Here is a 6,000-nt window from a genome sequence, read left to right on the forward strand (position 1 = left end):
AACTGGGCCTCCGCTGATATTGTGCTTTTGCTGAGGTTGTACACCCGTAGCGTTGACTTGCTCTTGGTCGCCTCTGCCCACTGTAGGGCCCCCTCCTCACACACGCTCTTCCGCACCTCCGTTGCCCACTTTGTGTCTGTATTGGCACTCACGGGCACTGTGAAGAAATCAAATTTCTTTTTTCCAGTTGATATAGCCGCTTCCTCCATCTTGTCTGTATACTTGTAAAGTGGATGTATACGAAGAGTCGCTTTGCTCTCCGATTTCGGTCCATAAGTCGCAGCAGCCCGTTGCAGCCGGTCTTGCTCGTCGCTTCTCTGGCTTCGAAGGATGACCACCCGAGGTCTCCTTCGACAGCCTCGTTGGCCACTATACTATGGCATCCTACGGCCTGCCTCACCGCGTCTCGCTGACGGCGCTCCAACATCTCCCGCACATCTCCGGGTACGCAGATAACGGCATTGGCGCAAAAGTCAGTCCAGGTACTAAGGCCGCTTTCCAGAGTTCTCGTGTAACAACAAACCGGTTGCAGCTCCCTAAGTTTCGTTTGGGAAGAACGTTGGTGCATCGTGTAGCTGCCTGTCGGAGATGTAAATAGAGCTCGGCCAAGTACTCTTCCTCATTGGTCAGTGTAATACCCAGGTACCTGTAAGTGTTTTGCTCGGGGATTTTTTCGCCATTCAGCACACAGTTACCTAAATTAGGTTCTTGAGGTCGAACCTGCTGCATCGCTGCCGACTTTTTGTTGTTAAGACGAAGGCCTCGCGCATCCGCCTCCTCATCGCAAATGTATACCAGTTTCTGTAAGCCTTCTGTAGTCTCCGCCATCAGCACAATGTCGTCCGCAAATGTAAGACGCGGCAGTACCCAATTTACCTCCTCGCCTTCCTCTAAATGCACCAATGAGAACCCGATTCCAGACTGAACCAAGCGCCTCTCCAGTCCCGACACATAGAGGATGTACAAGAGCGGTGAAAGCGGACAGTCTTGTCGGAGACCCCTTGTCACCGACACTTCTTCTGATTTGGCACCATTTAGCTCCGTTTTCACCGTGCTGCCCGAATACAGACATCGGATTAGCGTTAACCACTGGTGCGGAAGACCAAGCTCTTTTATGTACAGAATCGGTACGTCATGAGGCACACTGTCATAGGCCTTGGCGAGATGAAGAAAGCAGCACAGCAGACTTCTTTCTTCTTTACGCGCAATCTCAATACATTGGGTGATCGTAAAGAGGTTATCTTCCAGTCGGCGATCCCGACGGAAACCTTTCTGGAGCTCTGTGGGTACCCCATTCCCCTCTGCCCATGTCGCCATGTTTTCTTTCACGATACGCGCGAAGACTCGGTATATCGTGGACGTCACTGTTAGTGGCCGATTGTCCCGAAGGCGTTTTCGGTTTCCATCCTTCTTTGGGATCAGGGCAACCCGGCCATGTCGCCAGTCTTGTGGCAAAGATATTCGCTGCAGAAGATATTCGCTGCAGAAGATTGCACTGAAGATCGCTGCCAGTTGTTTCATGGAGTCCTTTCCCATGGATTTGAGACAGGAGGCTGGGATTCCTTCTAGACCCTGGGAAATAGATGTCTTCAAGTACGTCAGTGCTCGAAGAATTGTCACCCAGCCTATGACCTCTTCTTGGGAATGATCTTCTGTGTTGGTCGTCGACCAGTCTAGTTGCGGAGCTGGCGGCTCTTCGGGGACAAAGGTCTCCTTCAGGTAGTTCGTCAAGTGGGTCCCAAGGTACCTCCCCAGTGACCTCGTCGACAATAGTGGTTTCCTGATCTCTGCCATCTAAAGACCCAAGGTAGGCCCAAAATTTCCTTGGTGCGTCTTTGCCGCTGCACCGAATATCTTGAACGGTCGCCATCTGCAGTTGTTATCTTCTGCTGGATGAGTTGCTTAGCGTATCTCTTGCGATACTGATACATTTCCCATTTCGAACCAAACTCCTCTTCGTGCCCAGAGCGGAATGCCAATCGATGACACCTATTAGCTTCTTAGCGGGCATGAATGGTGGACTTGACATCAACGTCTCACCATCTCTTACGGTGTCTACGTCCTATTAATATTTTCGGTGTGTGTCGCTCGATGAGATCTTTAAGCACTGTGCTGTAGTCTCGATATCCAGCTGCCCGCATCCTGCTGTTGCGTTTTTTTCAAAACCCTTCATTACGCTCTCAACTGCCCGCTCACTCAAGTATGATCGCCTGGAGATCTCGTACCGCTTTTTTGTTTTTCTCCAGGTGGCTTTGCTGAAGTCCAGCCTCAGACGATTATGATCGCTACCAACACTGTAATAACCTTTTTTATCTATATATACTTGTGTAATATTTTTCCGAGCTCGTGCAATACGAGAGCATAGTCAATACAGGTTTTACTTCCTCGTGCTGTGTGCTGCCCTTCGCATGTTGGTTGTAGATTAACCACATCGAGTTGCAACTCTTCAGCTATCTTTAACAGTCGCCTCCCATTACTGTCCTCCCACCCGTCTAATTCTGCGATATGTACGTTAAAATCCCCCATTTTTAAGATACTTCTGCCTTCCCCAATGGCCGTTGCATCCTTTACAACACATAACATAATGGCCTGATCGTCGTCCTTCCGCGCACTTCCCACCGCAAGATAGATCACGCACACTGCCACTGGAGACTTCAAGAGTTCTCCCGTCACCCAGAGGTGGTCTTGGCAGCTCATGTTTACGCGCTGCCACGATGACGAACTCTGCCATAGGATCCCCACCCCCCCTCCTCTACGTTGACCTTCCTGGTGGTTGCACCCGGTCCATTGCCACTCAGGATGGATAGGCGGTTTATCAAGGTCGCGGAGATGTGTCTCAGCCACCCCATAAAGGACCATACCCTCAGTGTCAATGGCTTGATATAGTTCCTGCATTTTTGCTCTCTTCTTGCTCCCTGGAGGTTTAGGAACCCAACCTACTCCGTCGCCTGGTTTCGGTGCTTCCGCCGAGTGCGCTTCCTGCCTCTGCCCTTCACCTCCCCACCGTCCTTAAGGCGTCTGTATATCTCTAACTGCCTTGCTCCTGAGCGTTGGCCTCCAGTTGACGCCACACAGCCTGTGCCACCATGGCGTGTAGCCATGGAGGAGGAACCAGCGAAGAGTACTCTGGTATATTCGAGTTCAGCACAGGTGAGTACATTGCCATATTGATTGGCAGTGTGTCCGGCGTCCCTACCCACGGCACGTTCATGCCTTTTACTTGCTGTATCTGTCCGGGATTTAGGAAGCAGCACAGCGCCACATAAAGCACGGCACAGGAACTACTAGCTTGAAGAGAGGTCTTTGGTGCGACGCACACCTGTGCTCCGTGAAAGTGCACATCTACACCGGAAAAATTTGGGAAGCAGCACACTATCATTTAGCACGGCACGGGAACTACAAGCTTCAAGGTAGCTCTCCGGTGCACCGCACAACGAAAGCCAGCCTTCGGTCATTTGAACGAAGCGGCACCACGATTGCACATTGCCAAGCACTACTCACGCAATTTCCGTCGCTGAACTGTGTATCCAAATATAGTGCACACGCTTCACTGCAGAACTTGAAGATTCCTATGGTCAACGAGAGCACAGAAACGACGCTCTAAAATTTATCCTAGCGGTATCCGAATCAATCCGAGGTCCGAGCAACGTAGGGCCGATTGTCTCTTTCGTGGCAATATTCCCGTCGGTCAATAGCGAAATGCACACCGTTCCTCCGTATTTTCACCTTGTACCTACGTCAGACACCACGCTGAACTCTGAAGTCGCTGTCGACCGGCCTCATATGACGGCTTCCGCGTCTGAAATCAACTCGCCGAGACGAACCACAACGAACAAAGCATACGACAAACTCCGGTCAATGCTCCGGCCCAGCTGGGGCCAGCCGCTGCCTGGCCGCTGCCATCTTTCCTGTGACGTCACGTACTAGTTTTTTGGTCACTTGACGAGGAGTCAAATTTGCGTACATGGAAGCGGCCTTATGGGGGTCACTTTCGAGTGCAGACAGGAACCCCGGTTTATCGCTCAAAGCCCCTCTACCTCGTTGGTAGGAGCCGCCGCTAATCACGTGATAAACCTTTGCGCCGCCATACTGCGCCACCGCGGCTGCAAGTTACGCCGGAGCCGTTCAGCCTTGGTTTGGCCCGCCGCTGAAGGCCCCAGAACCAGAACCTCCACGCCGCCGCCGCACGCTGAGCACGGCGCGCCGCCGGCTGAACGCGTTTTGCCGCGCCGCCGCCGTCAATTTCTGACAGGCGCGCAGGTCTATCACATGGTGCTTGGGCTCTTTCGGGAGCTTTTAATGGGCTGTACCAGTTACTTCTCGATCTTCTTTTCTTTTTTTTCTTTTTTCATTTAAAACGAAGATTAAGAAGTAACTTTTAGAGCCCTCTCGAAAAAGCGCGAGAACCACGTGACTATAGTTGCCAGTCACGTGACTGTAGTAGCCACTTTTCCTCGGGCTCCCGCGGGCGCAACTACAAATTTGTTTCGCGCCGTAAAAATAGCCCTAACGTATATTTTTTCGTTAAAAATATATTTTATGGCAGCTCGGTTTAAAAGAAGAAACAAAGCCCAGAAAGACCGAAGCATAGTTGTAATATTTTACGACGTATATTTTTGCCACAGTGTCATCCAGAATATTGGATTGATTATTTTTTAAGCCAGAAAGAAACCAGAGAAGTATTGAGATGGAACTAGCAAAATGAACAGCGAACAAAATCTCAGTTGCAACATGGAGTTTCCAATACTTTGACCTACCACTCTCGTGAATGTTTTTTTTTTTTTTTAGTGGTACATTTTATTATAGATTCAACAGGACAAAATCAGACATGTACGCGTTACCCCCCCAAAATAAATAAATTCATTTACTCGTTACTTGCTCGAAAAATAACTAAATACGTTACTCGTTACGGATTCTCAAAAGGAACGCGTTAGTTTACCTCCATTGTAGCGCGTTAGTTTTCTCGTTACTTTGACAACGGAATACACAAATGCTTTTGTATCAAGGTTCGTTTCATGGTTCGTTATTTTGTATTCGGTAGTCGTTGCACTTAAGCAGCTTCGTTTCGAAGTTTCCGTCAGTTATTGTTACCCGCTTCCTTCACAACAGATTTCCGGCGACGCTGAAGAGTAGTTCCATTCACGCGCTCAAAGGAACGGCAATGTTGTGCTTAGGGAAGAGCTGGTGAAACTGGGAATGTCCCTTCACTTTTATTCTCTGTGCTTGTAAAGTTCGAAGTTGACTGTGGGTTCTGTGCCTTCCCGCGTTGGAAATCTCCGGGTTTTCATTCGGTCTGTACACGATTCTAGAAGCTTCAGCCAACGAACCTTACTGTTTTCTCAGGGTGAAGGACAATCTCAGCGGTAGAGTTCGACTGACGTGTTCCGCGATAAACGTTGCGATACTGTCGTACTGTTTAGTTGATTCCGGGTTGCCCACTTGCCCTTGTCGCAACAAACGAATACTCAGGTTAAAATTAAAACGAGGCTGTTTAAACGTGTTCCACACGTTACTCCTCAAAAGTAACAAAATACCGTTACTCATTACTTGACTTTAAAAGCAACAAAGTACGTTACTCATTCCTTTTCTAAAAAAGTAAGTAAATAGGTTACTTGTTACCGAAAAAGTAACTAGGTAGAAGCGGCTTGTTACTAATTACGCATTGCGTAGTACATGTCTGGACCAAACACCCCAGAAAGCAGGTAAGAAACGAAACGAAGACTGAAATGTCAGAAGTTTGTGTCGGCTTTTTTTTTACCTTCAGTATCATTTTTTTCATCATGACCATATATACAGCAGCTCGTTTGGTCACTAACATTTAGTTGATTAACATGGGTTCCCCTTCTATTTCCTCGGCTATCTGAGAAAACCCCCTAAAAAGATATAGCACATGAGTACGCTAATTTCAGACATAATTAGCTAATTAAAACATAATTAGCTAATTTTAATACATAATTAGGTTTTTTAATCGTTAGAGAGGCCAAAATAGCCCCCAGGATT

Source organism: Ixodes scapularis, unplaced genomic scaffold, assembly GCF_016920785.2.
Source record: "Ixodes scapularis isolate PalLabHiFi unplaced genomic scaffold, ASM1692078v2 PGA_scaffold8__174_contigs__length_109621045, whole genome shotgun sequence".
NCBI classification, from domain to species: domain Eukaryota; kingdom Metazoa; phylum Arthropoda; class Arachnida; order Ixodida; family Ixodidae; genus Ixodes; species Ixodes scapularis.